This window comes from Lissotriton helveticus, chromosome 4_1 (genome assembly GCF_964261635.1).
Source record: "Lissotriton helveticus chromosome 4_1, aLisHel1.1, whole genome shotgun sequence".
NCBI lineage: Eukaryota > Metazoa > Chordata > Amphibia > Caudata > Salamandridae > Lissotriton > Lissotriton helveticus.
Genome location: NC_136063.1, coordinates 202,133,441 through 202,154,183, shown reverse-complemented (window position 1 = coordinate 202,154,183; position 20,743 = coordinate 202,133,441).

Sequence of the window (20,743 nt, the reverse complement as noted above, 5' to 3'; positions counted from 1 at the left end):
TGTGAATCCCGCTGCCCGATTTGTTCTTATGTGACCATTTTAACCGGAAGTCGTGCCGTACCTCCCTAAATGAGTAAACTGTATCTTTTGAAGGTAAGATTATTCACTTCGAAGGCTACTAAAATTGAATTGTGACCACTCTGATGGATATTCACATATGATATCATTTCCTTATATACTTTTTTTTAGAATGCTTTAAATAAGATGGGTCTTCTCTACCCATAACGTCTTTCATATTTGGAAACGAGGCAAACGTCTTTGCCGAACCAAAGGTAAATTCAACGTTAATCTCTGGATACCTGAGTAGGAAATCTGTGACATTACGAACCGTTGATGGGATTGATTATAATTATCCTTATGGTAGGTGGCAAGACAGCAAGTTGTCCACATTTGAATATATTGTGGACAATTACTTTATATTCTGAATGAAAGAATCTTCATGAAGCATACGAAAGACAACAGCAGGTATGCTCCAATGCCGGAAACGCCATAGTGAATCTTAGTAACTAGCAACTTTAAAAGAAATGTTATGTCCAAACTTTATTGCAATTAACATAACTTCTGAAAAACAAGTGGATATTCGCAGGACTGAATCTCCGTATCTAGTGTACAAATCCAAATTTGCCGTTACCCATTTAGGATAAATTATATAAAAAGAGACTTAATGAAAAACCAAATTTTAAAGTTTCTCTAACATCATGGCCCTCTTCCTGTATCAAAATCAGTTTCAAATATACGAATGGGCAGCTGTTAAGGAATTCTCCAATACACAAAAAAATATATATATATATTTTTATAAATAGCCATGTGGGTTCTAACATTTATTAAAATATATTATGAGGATAAACTTATTTCTTAGTAAAACATGTCTATTGTCTCTGGTTTCTTTATCTTTGGATATAAATGTAACTCTAGCATTATCTGATCGTTAACCTTCTCCTTTCCATTTTTTCATTTGTTTATTCCCAATTTTAATAGGTAATATCTAAACTCACGAATCTGAATTTCAAATCATCGATAAATCCTTTCTTTTTTATGTTCAAAGGTAAGTAACCCCATCTAAAATTGTATATAGAATAGATAGTGATAGTAGTTCAGGTTAACTATGACCTTATAGATAGCTAAAGAAAAAGTTTCTAATATGTTCTAAAATAACTAGAAGATGGAACTAAAACATGTTTTTCATCTGGTATCATCATAGGTCATAGAATAGAGAATCCATCAAATGAATTAGGACTTTTTCCTTAAAATTATTTAGGATGTTAGCACCAGGAACCTTCTATGTCCACTGTCTGTATTCATGATTCTATTCTTATCTTTATGAGTTTCTGATTCTATATGGTGTTCCTGTTTTGTACAATGTTTAATATGTTCAAAAGTTATTGTAAACAGCGTTTGAGTTAGTATATGTGTGTGTCCTTATCGAGCGGTATATCATGCTTAAGTATTAATCATCTGGCAAAAGATTATAGTAAAATTATCACAATCTATAACAATTGTATTGTATTAAACACAAGAATGAGTGATCTAAAACAGTATTTATTCAATTTTAGAACTACGCTGAAATCGTCCTGATGAAGACACATTGTATGTGTCGAAACGCGTTGACAGACATCAGCTTCTTCAATCAGTTCTGGGAATTATCAATGTTCTAATTTCTCCCTGATTACTATGTATTATTGTGATTGAATACTCAATTTTCTTTTAAATGTATTTTAAACACAACTCTTTTGTATGATTGAACATGTCCATATCAATTTTTATAAATATAATTAAATTTTTTATGCCATCATAGCACGTTGTTGTTCTATTTTCCTTCTTGTGTTTGTTTTACCTTACTGTATTATATTCTTGCCAGATATTTACGTTGTTTTTGCCTGGGTATTTACCTTTGTCATAAACTGTTTTGCCCTGACCCAGGAAATCTATTTAATTCAGGGAGTCCCTGTTTAACCCTATAAAATGCTGGGGGCATGACATACGCTGGGGGCGTGTGTCCGCCCTTCATGCCATGTGAGTCGTACATACAAGCGCCAATTACGTTGCTGCGCAGCATCAAGGGGCATGCTGGGGCGTGACACGCTGGGTGCGTGAGAAACACAGGGGGGGCGTGTGTCCGGCCTTCATGCCATGTGAACGCAATTGCGCCGCATCAAGGGGCACGCTGGGTGCGTGAGAAACGCTGGGGGCATGTGCTACGTTCCGCCCTTCATGCCATGTGGGTCATACATCAATCAGAAGATCGTCTGCTGTGGTTGTGTGCTGGGGGCGTGACAAACGCGTTCACCTGGAGGCCTGGTAAGTAACATTACTGCAGCCTCTCCTGCGCACTGTTACTGAACCCTCTCATTCAACGAAATTACACGCGCCTGCTACCATCAACCAGGGCTCTAGCCGGGCTAAGGCGGCGGGTCAGTACACTAATTACACGCACCTGATAACATCAACCAGGGCTGCAGCTGAGCCTCAAGCGGGGGAACACGTGCCTGCTAACATCAAACAGGCCTGCATCTGGGCCTCAAGCGGGGAAACACGCAAAGGAGCGTGTCTGCGGGGACAATTACTGCAGCCTCTCCTACTCGCTGTCACTCAACTCTCTCATTAAACGGACTTACCCGCGGCTGATAACTCTCTCATTCAACGACATTACACGCGCCTGCTAACATCAAACAGGGTTGTAGCCGGGCTCAGGCGGCGGATCACTACACCAATTACACGCGCCTTCTAACATCAACCAGGGCTGCAGCTGGGCCTTCTCCGTCCCTATTCTAATGAAACAAAAATTGTTGTCTAACGTGAGATTTTAAAATAAATTGCCCTTGTCAAATACACACATTCTATTTCATACCCGGACAACGTCAGGGCGGGCTGCTAGTTTACTCATAAAGAGAAAAGAGTTGGGGTCAGACAGCAGCCCTGCTGCACTCCCTTCTCTCTTAAGATGTGACTAGTCAGATCACCCTTGCTGTCACATCTCACTTGAGGTCTCATGCAATCTAATTAACATTGATAAGATATTGCTGGGAAGTGCCATAGCACCTAATACACCCTAAAGCTTAAGACAAGAGATTAGATTAAATGCTGACTTAAGTTTAACATATGCCACATATCGATGGGCCTTTCTAATGTCACAGTTTACCAATATATTGCACGCAATCAAAATATCTGATCAGCAGTCCTAATTTTTGAGTGGAAACCTGCTTGAAGATTGGATAAGAACCTATTATCGTTGACCCAGTCAGTGAGTTTCCCCAATATTTGTCGACAGAAGAGCTTCTGTAGCCTGTCAATCAGGCTGATGGGCCTGTAATTGAGAGGATCTTCAAGGCTACCTTTCTTATAAATAGGGGCAATCTCTACTTCATGGCAAGATTTTGGTAACTCACCACTCTGCAATATACAACTTGTGGGCCGATTAAGATATGGGCCCCATACAAGGGGTTACGAAGCATGCAGATCTTCTGGGATGTAATCGGGACCCAGAGACTTTCCATGAGTTATAAGTTTAAGCGTTTCAAGGGACTCCTCGAATGTGAAGTCTAAAGCACCTAACTTTTCATTCTCCTTAGGTACTTCTGCGACTGGTATCCCACTGGACACCTTATCACCTTATCCGCTCCCAAATATAAGCCTTCAAAGTGCTCAACCCAAACCTGGAGCTGAAGCTGGAAATCAACTTTGGTTACTGAATGTCGACTGCCATGAGCTACTAAATGTTTTATTGATCCCTGTTCTGTCTGCGATCATCAGATCGTGTCATACTTCAGTCCCCAATTTTGATCTAGCTGTGCTCAACACATTTAAATTCCTCCTAGTATATTTTTTTCTTCCCGATCCTTAGTCTTAATAGAATTAATTAAATCCACATTGGCTAAATTGCATTGTTTGTTATATTAATGGCATTTTAAACTCTTGTTGGTAGATCCTTTTCACTTCCAAGGGAATAGTTCACGTGAGTGGTCAACCAAGGCCCATGAGGGCCATCACTATATGTGAAGCTCCCTCCCCAGTTATTTTCCATTTGTTCCAGTGTGTCTGTCACCTTGTTATACATTTGGAACATTAAATTTGGGTAAACTTTCACATAGGACCACTTGAGAGCTTGCTTGTTGTTCGAACGGCTTAGGGCCATATGTATTATTATTGGAAATAGCAACTACCTAATTGCGATTTTCAGCAAATCACAATTAGGTAATTGCTATTCCTAATGTTTGAAACCCCATGAGTTACATTTAGTGATTCCTAATGGTTTGCAAATTGACCTACCTCATGAATATTAATGAGGTAGGTCGCAATTTGCGACCCATTAGGAATCGCTAAAATCACAGGCATAGTCGCCTTCTGGGGTCAGCAGACCACCATGTCTTTGATTGCTTTTAAATAAAGTAATATATTTTTTTTAAATGCAGTATGTTTGCCTTAAAGGAAAACAGGTTTTTTAAAAAAAAGGAAAAATGAAAAGTTTTCTTTACATTTTTTAAGAGCAGGCAATGGTCTGTGGACAGCTAAATAGGGATCCTCTGGGAGAGTTTCGAGATTAGCATTATTAAATTGATGGCTATCACCTTTGGCGACAGGTGGATTGTACTTCAAGCAAATGTTGGTTGGCACCGGAGATGATAATCGAGACTCCAGTGCTATCCCCCATCCACAAGATCTAGTGATAATCTTACTTGTCTACAGGCACTGAACAGCATGGGGCCTCAGGATATCTGAGTGAATTACTGATGAACTTTACATACAACACAAACCCAATGGATCATTTTATTGATTAGAGAGACTCTATCTTCTCTTATATCACTAAAGTCTACACAAATTATGCATGTAATAACCTCTAGTGAGCTGGTAGCATGATCATCAGGAGTGATTACAAGTGGCTCTTCTGGCAGAATGCAAAGAGGTAGCACTCTTGTGTATAGAAAGGTTGAGCAGCCGGTGCTGGCGGACGAGTGTGAAAAGACCTACTTCACTTCTTGAATGGGTAAAACCTTCATGAAGAATGGTGAGGGGAATGGTGGAAAGAAACCTCTTTGATTAACCTGAATTTTGTCAAAGGCAGGTGTTCAGCTCTGAGGAGGAGAGTCCACTTGAACTGGTCTTGCAAAGTCCATATACTTGCGTCTCTTCAAAGGCTGATGGCAGTGTTTATCTACAAAACCTGAGCCAGCTTCACTTCCACATCGCGATAGTATATTATTGTTAGACCTGGCATCATTGGCGTGGGTCTCCCTGCCCCTGTGATTCTTCCTGTCTTGTATGTTGGCTGGATGTAGATGTTTTGGGCGCCGTGCCACTGCTAATCAGAGCCACAGCGCGAATGCTCCATGTATATAAATGACTGTGTGAATAAAGATAACTCTATGCTTACATCTGTATAGCCTGTTTGTTAAGGATTACTTCCTATCACCCTATCCGGCCCTAGGAACTCGATAGGAACTGCAAGTTTGATATGTTTATGCTCAGGCCAGTAAGGCCCACCTTTTAGTAAGGACCGTTTAGGTATTATATGTTGTGAAATGCCTTTCCTGAAAAGGCGGTAGTTTCTTGTTTAAAGCTTTACTGCGGGCTGTTGCGAGTATGTGTATTGGTTGTTTGGTTTTGGAGTACGAGGCCAGCTGGGTCAGACCTGGCTGTAGAGAGATCAGTATTCCAAGCGTGAGGAGGGGTGACTCTTTGACCCGAGCAGGACCGTGCCTGGCAAGGTGAATGATGGCTCCACCTCCCACTGGGTGTCTGATAGCAGACCCCCTCATTCTGAAAGGGCAGGATTTCAGCTCGTAAACCAAGTGCTCCCTGACCCCATTGAACTGGTTCTGACTGGAGTCAGTGATTTGCAACCTTAGAGAATAAAGACATTGTAGGTATAAAATGCTGCGCTGGAACTTTGGTCAAGTGTGTTCCTTCTAGATGTCAAGACGAAACTCTGTCTGAGTGAACAGAGGACAGGACTTTGCAACTTGTATCCATCTTGCCGAAGAAACTACCCAAGTGCCTAAATCTAGAGAGCCTCCTGCTGAAGTGTCAGGGACATTAGACTTCACCCAGTCAGCGATCGGAATTCCCGTGTGAGGAGTTTTGCTTGCAGGTGAGGCCCCCGTCGAGTAATCCGGAGTCTCTAGTTCTACTGTAAGGACCGTGGACTGGGCATCTTCTGAACTTTTGCTAAACCGGTGCGGGATGCTGCAGCTAAGATGAGAGCTGCCGCGGCTGAGAGCCTGCCCGAGTCTGAGCTGAGATCTTCTAAACTTTTGCTGAACCTGTGCGGCCGCTGCAGCTCAGAGGGAACTGCCACCGCTGAGCGCATGCCTGACTCTGAACCTTTGAACCTTTCTTTGCGGAACCTGTGCGGGCCACTGCAGCTAAAATTAGAGCTTCCGCCGCTGAAAGCCCGCCTATATCTGTACCCTCCAACCTTCCGCCGATGAGAGCCGCCGGAACCTGCATCATCATGATTTGTCCCGTGGGCCGCCGCAGCCAAGAGAGAGCTGTAGCCGCTGAGTGCCCACAACCTTTGCTACTGTGCACCATCGTGATTTGTACCGTGGGCCGCCGCAGCCGAGAACGAGCTTTAGCCGCTGAGTGCCCCCACTCTTTGCTACTGTGCACCACTGTGATCTATTGTGTGGGTTGCCGCAAGCCAAGAGAGAGCTGTAGCCACTGAGGGCCCACACCCTTTGCCATTGTGCACCCCCGGGAGTTGTCCCGTGGGCCGCCGCAGCCAGGAGAGAGCTGCAGCTGTTGATGCCCATCCTTGGTTACTGTGCATCATCGCGATTTGTCGCGTCGGCCGTTGCAGCTAGAAGAGCGCTGTAGCCGCTGAATGCCCACACCCTTTGCTATTTTGCCTCATCAGAATTTGTCTCGCGGGCCGCTGCAGCTAAGAGAGAGCTGTAGCCACTGAGAGCCTGCAGCCTTGACAACTTTGCATTCCCTTTTGAATTGTCCTGTGGGCCGCCGCAGCTAAGGCAGAGCTGCTGCTGCTGTGCGCCCACCACGGAGCTGCACGACGAGAGTCCTCGCTACTCCCAACCCGGGCCGGCGCAGTCGCGTGCTGCTGCTGCTGAGAGACCGCCTGTCCCCAAGTGCCTGAATCAGTGTGGGTGCATGCTGCGGACCTCTGCAGCCCCGTATTGTGGCCTCTGGGAGTCAGCCTCTCACCGCCTCCGCTTCTTTGCGAATCTGCGTGCTGTTTCCCCTTTCAACGACAGGTACCTGGTGCGCAACGGGTCACGTAGGCCCCGTCCCTGAACTCAGTCAGTTTTATGCTTTGGTGAATATGTTGTTATCTCTTTGAGTCCCTACGGGTTGACGTGAATTGTAGTTGTTGAAGCGCTTTGAGAGTTTTGAGTTAAACTGTTAGATAAAGATATTATTTTTCTATACCTACCTGAGTTGTGTCCTTTTGTGGTGTCATTACTGCCTTATTGTACGTGGTCATAAACGCTTCACACACTGCCTCTAAGATAGGCCTAACTGCTTGTGCTATGTTACCACAGGGTTGAGCAGGGGATGTCAAACGGGGTGACCCATTTGCTCTGACTGAGGAAGAACGGTCCCTATTTGGACAGTGGCGCCATCCAGTGCCATTTCTAACAATTATCATGATCATTTACAAAAGAAAATTGTTATAAGGAAGGTTAACATGCTGAAAATTGGATGGTTAATGTCTTTACTAATGCCTTGAGTTCTGCTATCCCAGACTTAAGGTCATTGACAACCTCAAGAATGTCGTAATCAGGCGGGGTTTGCTGGATGTTACTATTAGTGGAGGGAGGACTTTTTGCATTGTTAGAGTTACACAAAGTACCAGGTTCTGGCACTGCCAAAATAGCAAATCGATTTTTGCAAGCCACACTAGGTTCAAAAGAAACTAAAGCAGGAGCGGGTTCACCACCAAAGCAAGAGCGGCTAATCACCAACATGCTAATGAAATACTAGGGTGGAATGTAAGACCTGATTGAGTTCCAGGTACATTCATCTGTAGCAAAGTAATATAATAATTCAACAGAACAGATGAGTTTTAAGGGAATTTCTAAACATGTAGCGATCCTAAATTTTATGCAGGAAGATAGGTAGAGCATTCCTTTGAGATGAGGTAAATGAATAAGACAGTCTCCCATCCCTTCATCTATTGAAGCAGGGTTGTGAGAGGAAGGAAAGACTAGTTTGAGGGGGCCCTTTGGAGAATATTTTGAAAGCAAAGTGTGCAGGAACATGGGTCCAGTGTCAAAAAAGGCTTAGGGGTGTAAAAGGTGTGCCATGTATTGAATCATTTTGGCTTCTGAGAGCCAATGCAGCTTAAAATGAGCTTGAGTCACCGTCATATATCCTGAAGATCATAGTGATAGTGAAATGAAATGTCATATTTTGTACCCCTTCCAGTTTGTGTATGGCACAGTCTGTAAGACAGGCGTTAGAGTAGTCAAGCCTAACGATGACAATAGTGTTGCTGACGCATGATGCAGAGTGTTCAGTGGTGAAAGGAGGGGTTTTCTTACATTTTTACATTGAAAATAAGAAGCTGCTATGGCAGCATTATTCTGGGTAGTGAACTTGAGTTCTTTATTAGTCCAGAAGGCAATGTTCTTTGCCTTCAACTGGGAAGATCACCAGTTCCGTGAGATTCATACCTAGAAGCATGATTTTGTTTTGAGTGGCATCGAGCCTAAGGTAATTAGCCTAAGGTGGAGAAGTGTGGCTCACTGGTTAGAGGCGGCAGACCCTGGAGCAGAGGTCAGACCCGGGACCAGGGTTCAATTCCCGACGCGGCAGGGTCTTGAGCCCAAATATCCACGGACTCGATAATTCTCGTTTCGGTGCCTACTCGAATCATGGGTTCACACTCTGCAGCTCTGGGCATTAGTCTGCTTAATCTCCACTACGGCCCCCCCGCGGCGGGATGCCTGGCTTTCACCTTGGGGAAGCCAGGACGGGTTCCCAAGGCAAGCGCCGAGATACCTACGGGTAATCGAGCGCTATATAAGAACGCATAATAATAATAATAATAATTAGGTTAGAGATTCTGACATTTTCTCTTAAAGATGTAACAGGGGATTGTCTAGTCTCAAGATCACTTGGATAACATCAATATAAGAGAGAACTTTAAACCCAGAGGACTTGATTAAGGCAGAAAAAGGTGGAAGTAGTTAGTAAAGAAAGTAGGCAAGAACAAGGATCATGGGCCTCTACAGTTTACTGGAAAAGAATCAGAGGCCAAAGGGAATATACTATTATTTTGGACAGAAAGAAGGCAAGTCATTGCTCAATCTTCCCCTGTAGCACACCCGCTGAGATATTCTGGATCAAAATGGCATGGTACACTATTTAAATCGCGGTGTACAAATCCTAAAGGATAGGGCAGGTGGAGAATCCCTCATCTAAATCTCTCCTGAGTTTGAGCCATCAGGGTAATCACTGCCTTACTTCTGATGTGAAGCCAAGCTAACTTTCATCTACACATTGGTGCTCCTCCGGGGGATTTAACAGCCATTGAGCCAAGAGCTTCTCACCACTTTTGGAAATTACTAGCAAAAAAGTGATAGGCCTGTAGTTAGTCATAGTCATAAGTTCTTATACAGTGCACAAATCACCAATAGGTCTCAGGGCGCTTAATCACCAATAGGTCTCAGGGCGCTTTAATCTTCAATCTTAGTGTCTAAAGTAGTTTTTTTAGCACTTGTTTTACTACCACGCCATCCAAGCACCAGGGAAAACAACTGAAGAAAAGGTACATTGAGAAAAGGGGTAACTTCAGTAGTAATGGATGCAAACATAGCTTTAAGAATGTTGACTGGACACACATCAGCGGAAGAACCAATCTTAAGGGACATAAGGAGTGCCAGCACCTCTCTCTCAGAAAATTGTGGGAACATCTGTGAGACGAGAACTTTAAGAGGGCAACTGCTTTCACCCATATTCCAGATGGCAATGGGGAATTAAATTGGGGCAATACTGCTGTGAGTGGCTCCAATCCTTTCATTAACCATGTCACAAAAAAACTCTGAAAGGGAGTGGTCATTGTTGTAGTAGAGGGGTTGGGGAGGTAGAGGCCAACTGAAAGAGAGCTCTGGATGAGTTGGTGGCCTATGAGATGGAACAGGAGATAAAAGGTATCTTAGTGGCAAAAAAAGAAGATTTATACCTTCTGAGCTCCCAACAAAAAATAAGGGGCCAGCCCCAGAATAGGAGAAACGTTAAGTTTACCGTAGCTATTGCGACTTCAACTTAGCCATACTTAGATTGGCAATGAACAACCAAATCCTTATACAAGCGAAGTCTACCTGATAATCTTTCTGTGGTACAGAGAGTATAAAAGAAAAGGTCATGTAGGATGCCTGTTTTATTCTAGCACACAACAAAATGTAAATAACTTTTAATTAATTTTATTTGCATATTTCAAAATATATCAACAGTTAGGAAATCACAAATGAGGCATAATTTTTGTAATTCTGAGATGTGATGAAAACCAAGATTTTAAGATGATCAAATCCAATCTTGATACTTTACTTAGTGATCAGCTACTGATAAATATTTGCTGAAGCCCGATTTGTACATTATCATTTTTGGGCTATATACTTTTATCAGTAAAACTGTGTGTCTGTGCAAAATCAGTGGCCAAATATTTAAACAGGAAATGCATTGGTTATAAATCACAATGCACTAAAACATCCGCTCCCCAAAATGCACTACCAGCTACAAACCACTCCCTCACCACTCTCCTCCTGAATGGTCATGGCACATTTGCTATACTTGTTCTTTGTGTGATGCTTGGATTTTTCACAATCTCTATGACTTAAGTGATGTAACATTGATGGCAGCACCCCCAGTCTGAAAATTGTTCCAGCACCACTGTAGCAGACGGATGTTGAAGCTGCAAACTCGAAGCTGGCCCCTGATCAGATAGAATGCTACTCTGGAAGAAAGTCAACCTGTATAAAGCCATTTCTAACTCCATCTGTGCTCTCCCTTATACACTGACTCTAATCAACTCTCTTCAGGCAATGCTTTCTGGGTCTCCCACCATCAGAGGTCCAGCGACACAAATGTAATACAAGGAACACCAATTATTACCAAAGGGCATTCATCAACAGTCTTGGGCCTCATCGTGTAAACAAACTTGAGTTCTCTTCTCTATGCTTGTATGCACTAAGTCTGTGAGATATTGCAAAGTAATGACTTTGGAGGCAGTATATTTCGTGAGGTCCTGCAATCTTATGTTACACAGCTGTTCTATGCAATGAGAGCTGAGATAATGAATCTCCCACTCTTCGCTGTACAGCTATTGTAATAAACAAAGTTGTAATAACTGTGGAAACTCTATTAAACATTTTGTAATCATTTTACACAAACTGTAATGATTGTCCCTCCTCCTTTTGCAAACATCTGCTCATGCGTCTGCAAACTGCAGACACCTAAATGTATTGTTTTTAGGCCAAAGCCTACCAAACAGCACAGCTGTCTGGATGCAAACCGAGTTCTTGTGGGCATTCTGAAAGCTTCCCTTGGGAATGCATTCCACCCATGTCAGGCTCTGTCTTCCAAGAGAGCTTTGTGTTTTTTTTTCTGTCCCTGACTTCAAAGTGAGAGGATTTATCTGACAATCTTGCGGGTGCTCAGGAAAAAAACCGAACAACAAGTAAATGTTTATAAGTTAGTTGAGTAAATATTCCGGAATATATCAGAAATAGGAAAGCACAATGAAGCACATTTTTTATAATTCAGAAGTGTGGTGTAAACAAATATCTTAATATGATCAAAACTAGGCCTGGGCAGCAAACTCTGCTCCATTGTGGAGTTTGTCGCACTCCGCGGAGCTCCCTGCGTTCTGAAAAATTCCGTTTTTTCCTCTCTCGTCAACGGTAAGTTGGCGAGCACAAGCGAGGAAAATCCAACGCTAGACTGCTTCACAGCAAGATTTCTCAATGTGGGCAGTTGTGAATGGGCGCTACCGCTCGTGTTTAGAAACCTTCCGCTCATGTTGAGAAGCTGCCGCTCGAGTAGTACTTCTACTCGAATGGCAGAAAGAAGCAGCACCCTTGTAATGAGAAAATCCATGAGCCAAGTACACAAAACAGGATAGCTTTATTCAGGCTTATTTCCAGGGTAAGTTTAATAGAAGAAGATAAGTAGATGAAAGAATAGCCCCACCAGGAGCAGCCTCCCTGCTGCTCAGCCTGGATCCACCAACTGACACTTCCACTCATAACCAAGCACCCAAGCATTCCATGACATCATCACACATTCCAGCACTCATCCTGGCTGAGCAGTATGGAAGACGTAGCTAGTGAAGAGGAATGGCAACATGTAAGTTAATACAACCCTCTTGTGCTGCGCGTGATGCAGTTTACACTGATTTTACAGCGTGGGACAACCAACCGGCGCTAAAAATCAGTGTGAACAGCGTTAACTAACGCACTCTTCTGCTCGCGGAACTCCGCGTAGCTTGGGGACGTTTTTTGTCACTTCGTGTAGTCCCGCCTAGCAGAACTCTGCCCAGGCCCAATCAAAACAAATCAGTACACTTCGTGATGCTATTTTCACACTCATCGTTTGTGCGCTGCATAGTTTTATCACTAGAACTGAATATGCAAAGGTATTGGTCATTTCAATTGGAAATGTGTTGTCTGTAATGGCAGTGCGCTCCCACACCCTGCATACTCCACACTACGCCACTCTATTCTATACTACTCCACTCTACAAAGCTCTAGTCCACTTTATACCACAGGACACTATGCCACTCCACTCCACTCTACACCACTCTATGCCACTCTACTCCACTCTACTACACAACACTCCACCACACAACACTTCACTCCACTCTATACCACTTCAGTCTAGGCCACTCTACGACACTCTATGCCACTCTATGACCCTCTATGTCACTTTTTCCACTCTATTGCACTCCACTCTTCGCCACTCTATGACACTTTACTCCACTCTACGCCCCTGATCACTATGCCCTCCACTCCATGCCCTCCACTCTGACACTCTACTTTACTCCACTCTACGACACTCTGCACCACTCCACTCTATGACACTCTACTCTACTCCACTCCACTCTACAGCTCTACTCCACTCTGTGCCACTATATGCCGCTCCACTCTACGCCACTTCACTCTAGGCCACCCTAATCCACACTATGCCACTTGACTCTATGCCACATGATTCCACTCTATGACTCTGCTCCACTCTATACCACGCCACTCTATGGCTCTACTCCATTCTACGCCACTCCACTCTACGACTCTATTCCACTCTACAACACTCTACTCTATGCCACTCTGCGGCACTCCACTCTACAACGCTCTACTTTGCAACACTTTATTACACTCTACTCTACCCCATGAAACTTCACCACACTCCACTTCCCTCTTCGCCACTCACTCTATGACACTCAACTCTATGACACTCTCCTCTACACCACTAACTATTAGCCATGCTGACTAGCAGCTAGGCTGGTGTGCAACATGTCTATACCACATGGGCAAACCCAATAGGTCTTGCATTGGAGAGACCTATTGGCTTTGCCAATGTTTGTTTTACCAATCTGCTGCAGCACTCCCCAGGAGTTGGCTCGAATTATATAAATGACCAAAGTATCTACTATAGTAAAATCTACATGATGCAGCCCATATAGGCAATGTGTTCCACTCGCTGCCACTGAAACGAAATCCCCAGGAACATAAATAATGCCAAATAAAATATGCGATTACACACAAACGAAGAAATATTTAGTAATTGAGAAAGGTAGTTTCGGGCCATAAATGTAACTAATTTATATACAATTTTAAATTGTAGCTAGTGCAGCCATCTTAATCGTTGCACCTGTTTCCTGTGAGTCTGCCGAAAGAAGCAAATTATAGAGAAAAACAGGAATGCAATGGAGGAGAGCTGAAAGAATCTAGAAACAAGTTTAAATACTGGGCACCATTTCCCGCAGATAAAGACGATATTTAAGGAAGTTCTACAGAGGTCGGTCTGTAGTGCCAAATAGGCAGAACATTTTGTGGGTTAACCACAACATTCTGAACAGATAGATTTACAACTTTTGTGTCAGTAAATGATTTTTATGAGCAGGCATGGTGCAATACCACAAAATGGATGCTTACCAAAGTGCTAAACAAAGGCTCATTGTTTTCAGTCCAGGAGCCACGTGGGTTCAGGAGGACAACCTGCCAGGCCCAAGACACATGCGCCTTGGGACTTACAAGTGGGGTTACTGCCAGCAATTCTTTGCACTGTGTGTCATCAGGCGCGGCTGACTTAAGTGCTGGTGGCGCTCGGTGTGACAGTGCTTGTTGGCGTCCTATCATCCGTGGGGGATGTGGTGATAAGTTCCACCACAGATTGCACCACCTTTAAACAGTGCCCCTCAAGTCTCCGTAACCACTCTCTTTCAGATGCATTTAATTAGTTATATAGCGCCACTGATACCAGTGTAGGGTGTATGAGCACTTTATATCACTCACACATTACACAGAGGCAATCAATCATACGTGTGTAAATCATTGTGTAGGAAATGTTACATAAGCCAGAGGACTGCAAGGTGTAGGAGTTACGTGAGCCATACTGGTAGGCAGTATAGTTTGAGGTCTTGGTCTGAAGAAGCACAAACTTAGAATTGAAAACAGAACGCCATAGTTGGGGCTTCTCTTTAATGATAAGGATTGATTTCTACCCAAATGAACCCTTTTTGCCATATTAATCAATGCTCTAATCTATACTTTGCAGGGTGCATGCAGTTTTTTAATGACAGTTCATAATTTACTGTTCTATACACGGATTGTAAATAATAAACTGCAAGTAACAAAAGGATGTCTCTTAGAAAATCAGTAACCCACTGACATTATAGGCACTTTATGATCTGCATGGAACAGGCTTATTAACACTTTGTGCTATTTTATGATCAGGCAAAACCACAACTAGACAAAATGCCGATCTATCTCCTGGAAGAACATTAGTCACCAGAGTTATCTTGACATTTTTGTTTTTGCCTGGAAATTCCTGGAGGCAAGGAAATAAGCAGCAGGTGCTTTTAAAACCAAAATAAACTTGTCGACCTGGCACCCCCTGAAATCAGCACCCGGTACGGTGGCACTAGGGCCACCACCCTAGAGCTAGCCTTGGCATGGGGCCGGTGCACACACTAAGATAGCACTTAAACAGCCAACTCTTTGAATACATTTGAATATTCGACCCAGTGGCAACAAAGGATATCTTTTCATTATTCAGGAGCACAACCACCATGGAACAAACAGAGGTTGTGAGGGCACCACTCCCTTATCTGTGTAGAATAGTTAGCCAATAACATTAACATTTAAAGTTGGACTCTATCATGGTTTATATAATTGGAAGAATGATAATTATGAATAAAAAACATTGCCCAGTAGCTTATCTTATGTATCAGAAGTTGTGGGTGCTGAACCCCTAATAATGCAATGAACCGCAATAATTTAGATACTTTAAATTTTACGCGGTTCTGTTGATCTTGCAGCTAGGAACACCACTCGTTTTTCCTCTTTCCATGAGTGCTGTATTCTGCAGCACACATTGAATGAGTAAAACGCCTCCTTTGATTGTTTTTGTACAGGACACTGTCCCTTCCTGCACAAAAACAATCATGCCAACAACACCGAAACCCTTCCACCATGGTGCAAGGGTGCCTACATTGGCGTTCGGCTGCAGTTTGTGTGCCGGCAGAAAGGATAGTCATGCGCCGTATCTTGTAAATACAGTGCATTCCAGCCCTTTTCTTTGGATATACTGCAGCACAGCAGGAAGGCTTGCGGCACTGCCCTACACAAAAAAAGATGCATATAATATGCCCCTTAGTGTCCACCTCATAAAGAATACCCACAGCATTCTAAGACAAAGGCAAAAAAATCTCAGACAGACTTTGGGAGGAAATCGAGAAATCGCCCCAGAGCCTCCAAAACCGGGAGTTTTTCTACCAAATTTACGCATTAAGTACTTTAGCACCAACCTATTTCTTAAGGAAAGGGAAATTATCCATTCACTTCCTCAGCAGCTGCAGTCGGGAGATGCATAATAGAATAGGAAATATTCTAAATAGAAACTCATAACATTAATGTCCTTCGGCAGGCCTACATCAGAACTTCCAGCAGAAGTCCTTCAAAATGATAGTTAGGGAATACAGTGAAAGTTTAATTCACAATACACTCTTTCTAAGTAAAACCACCAGTGACATCACACCTGTGGTCCGCAGAAACTGTGAGGAAAGAAGACTTTCAGCAGGGTATTGATTGGGAGGGGACATGAGCAGGAGCAGGATAAACAAAGCATCAGAAAGTGCATCCATGGTAATAAAATGGGGTCTCATACAAAAATGCGACACACTAAACTAGATTTTAAGCACACTTCTATGCCATATATGTTTGTGCTTTCAAGTGCAACATCATTAGATCATCGGTTACCACCATATGCAACCTACATTTTTTTTAATTTGTACAAATTATTTGTCACTCAAAATTGCACATCAGAAAAAAACTTTTACAGGGGACAGTGGGGACGAAGGACCTCCTCAGCCTCTGCTCCCTATTAACACAAAATGTAGTTTTAAATGCCTTAAACCAGATTCTCAGAAATAAAATCGACATGTGTAGGCAAAAAACACACACACACACACACTGCTTGAATCGTCAGACATGTATTTGTAGAAAAGGGACATGCCTAAGAGGGTGATCTGCCTCTATTTCCCTTCCTGGAAAACCTTATAAGGCTGTACTCGAAACTGATGTGTAAAGTCACTGATAGGCCACAACCAAGAACAGATTTTTAAAATAGTTTTGAGGCTTTATTGAGACCACAGAGCAGAATCGTGCACAGGCGTTGCTGATTGTGAACAATATCAACTGTCTGTGATCAGGCATGAGGAAATGTGCCCCATCAGTCTGCAAACCATGGCTAGTCAATGGTCCAAACGGTGGTCAGGAGGTTGGCAAAAGTCAACGGGTCTTATTTACAAGCCCCTAGCACCGCCGGTGTGTTACTTTTTGCGACGCACCAATATCAACATTTTGCTGCCACATATTTACTGGACATGAAAAGCCACGCTGCGTGGCTTTTCCTGTCCTTGTAAATACGTGCCCTTTACATGCAGCACTTTGCGCGAAAGGGGCGTTCCGTGGGTGTTCCCGCGCAACACCCTTGGAATCTGACACATTTCCAGATTTATGAGCTGGGGAAGCATAGGGAATGAGGAGAAATATATTCATTCGTTATAAGTTATAAGCACTTTTATAGCGCACAGCTGCCCCAGCAAAGGGGCGTCCCGGGGCTTTGGACAGGCAAAAGACATAACACAAAAGACATCAGAGAGTCAGATAGTAGAAGGGCAGAATACTAAAATGCAGAAGGAAACAGATGGGTTTTAATTCCTCCTCAGTTTTTGTCCTCTTTCTGCACCACAAATAGAACAAGGAAATCACCTCTTATGATTGTGTATGTGCATTAAGGTGTCCATAAAATCATTGAAAAAATTATGTTTTGCAAGTTGTATGTGTGCTAATGCCGTACACATAGAATAAATAATCATCCCCATGACACAGGCAACCTTGCACCATGGTGCAAGTGTGCCCGCGTCAGTGCATGGCAGCTAATAGTGCACCAGCGCAAGGGAGAGCAGGGGATCCATCAAATACTTAGAGATATGACGCATCCCTATGCTTTGATAGTGCTGCAGCGTGGCACAGCCAAAGGGCTTTCAGTGCCGCGCTGCAGCACTTTCTTGGAAATGAGGCTCAGAATCTTCAACATTGAGAAGAGAGGAGAACCTGGTTCCAACTGTACAAACACCGTATTCAGGGAAGCCCACTACCATTGCTTTTTAACTGAAAAAAAGATAAAGTAGTAGATGCAGCACCCTCTCTGGACTGGAAGTGGGTGCACTGTATGTCCCTAGGTGACTCAGCCACTCTTTATGTTATGTTATTTATATTTGCAACATGTGCATCTAACCCGCAAGGGTATCCCAGTGAGAAATAAAAAGGTATTGCCTGGAGGTTTGACACTAGGCTAAGTGAGAACAGCAGTGGCGGCCTGCACAAATCGGGGGGTGGAGGAGGATGCGGGGTGGGGAGAGCGGATTTAAAACAAAAAGAAAAACTTACCTTCTCGCCGCTTCCTTGCCATGTTTCTCCTCCGTAGTCTTTCGCTCTGGCCGGAAAAAGGAAGCACACCCAGGCTCTCCACAGCCAATCACAACGCCACAATGCAGAATTGTTATTGGTCTGAGCACCGTGGTTCGGCACTCTGACGCTGACTGGGAGCCTGGGAATGTTCTCCACACAGGTTGTAATGCAGCCTGCATGGAGAACATGCAAAGTGCGCATTAATGTTTGGATGGCCTGAGACAACCGGCCAAACATTCATACGCCCTTACACAGTGTGCTCACCACTCCCCCTGCTCTGGTAGACAGAGCAGCCCCGCGCAGTCATGCAAAGCTGCGGCAGCAGAACAAAATAATAGATATAAACATGAGTTATTATTACTTTATTTTTCCTTTATTTCACTGGTAAAAAGTAGTGAGGCGATGCTCCTCTGCCTTAGCGGAGGAGCCGCCACTGCAGAACAGCCCAGTTTTAAGTTTCTTCCTAAATTCTGAGAGAGATCCATTTGAAAGAATAGAGAGAGAAAGCTTATTCCAAGCATTGAGGGACAGGTAGTTTTAGAAAAGAGCCAATCCTGAAACTGACAATAACAAATGGCCATTTAGTACATTGGCCATTGCCTTAGTCTGTGCCAAGGTACGCCTTTAACTCATTGTACCAGGAGCAGCCCAGGACAGTCTGTCTTATTACAACAAATGCACTGTTCGGAGTGCAGACACAAGCCTGTAAAGCAGCTGGGGCAGGTATTTTCTATTTATTAGAACATTGGAATGTTGGGAGTTCCATTGCAAACAATCGAGTGCTCCCTGCTTCTACGGGCCGGTAAAGGCCCTCAGAGCAACATTCCAATGTTCTACAAAGGCTTCTCGAAGTTCGAGGGGATTCATATCCCCTCGAGCTTCGAGAACCCTTTGTTTAATTTGTTAGAACATTCTGTCCTCTAGTGGCAGAATGTTCTAATAGCCTTATAGCCCCTCGTAGCAGGGCTATACCGGCTATTAAAGTCCCGCTTTTTCGTTAAAGTCCCTCGCCTTCGGCTCGGGCCTTTAACGATTCAGCGGGCCTTTAATAGCCGGTATAGCCCGCTACGGCGGGCTATAAGGCTATAATGTGAGCCAACCCTGTTTTGACGGTGCTCTGAGAAACCGTAAGTTGACTGCTGGCTCACATAGCCAAAAAGCCGTACGTTAGGTTATTGACGCTATTTACACAGTGTTTAATTTGAGTAGGTGGTTTCCAGTGCTTTGCTGTAACACATTTTGCTCTCATTCATGTAACTTGATGTCACTTAGACTAAGTACTGTAATACATTAAATAAACAGGGATGGAATGTAGGTGTTTGCAGCAGGAGGTGGCTTTTTCACAACCTATTGGACATGGAATTTTGGGCCTGATTACAATGGCGGTGGGCACAATGTAGATATCTTCCTAGACAGTCAAAATAACCATAGGCAAATACCAAAATATGTGTTTCATAATTCAGTCAACAGTGTCAAACAAACATAGTCAATCCAATAAAAACAGTTTTATAAAAAAATCTTATGATTATTTTATTTAATACTTCGTACATAAAAATAAAAGCAATATAGGTATTCAAACAATAAAATACAGATCATATATGTAATAATTATATTCCATAAAATACAATACAATAAACAAAACTGTGGCGAAGCTGTGTACTGTCGACGCGCGTTTCGGCGTGGGTAGCGCCTTCATTAGGAAGTAAGGCCACAAATCCTGTATGATTGAAACAGGAGATTCAGGATTACATGTAGGTCTAAGGAACCTCTGTACTGGGTAATGCTGTTTATTAAGGGTTCCAGCGTGTGCAGGGCACTGTCGGTAATCAGTACCAGTCTGCCGCCTTTGTGATAAAAAAACCGATGGCGGTGGGACCACTACCATCAGGCCTTCAGTGACAGTTCCACCACCATCGGCCCCTGCAGGTCTGTCCGCCGCATTAGGATGCGGCAGGTGGAGGTATGTGGCGGAGAGACTGTACGCCACGCATTGGTTATAGGGACAGTAATCCCTACAATAGGGGCAGTGCCTGCTCAGGCACCGCCATAGGGATTACAATATCCCTTTCTGCCTGCCCTTTCTTGGCGGTCTGATACATATAGCCATGTCTGAACTGGGGTGGCTGAGTGAACTAAAGAATGGTGATGGATTAAACCCAGATCAGTTGACTGGGGGTGAGTGTTTGATTTGTTCAAACGCTCCGTCCATCATCCCCTTTTGTATCGCTTTGTTCGCCCTAAGTGTGGCAGGGTATGCTCAGACGTGAGTCCCTTGTTCACTTGGCCACTGGATTCAAGATAGCCTGGCTGATGAGGATTATGAATCCGAAACCGGTCCCAGGATGCTTGTTTCCGGTCCAGGGAAGCCATGGCTTGGCAGTTCGGGCTGGACTGTTCCCATGAGGCACAAGGTCAGACTGATTTGCATATAGCCATGTCTGAACTGGGGTGGCTGAGTGAACTAAAGAATGGTGATGGATTAAACCCAGATCAGTTGACTGGGGGTGAGTGTTTGATTTGTTCAAACGCTCCGTCCATCATCCCCTTTTGTATCGCTTTGTTCGCCCTAAGTGTGGCAGGGTATGCTCAGACGT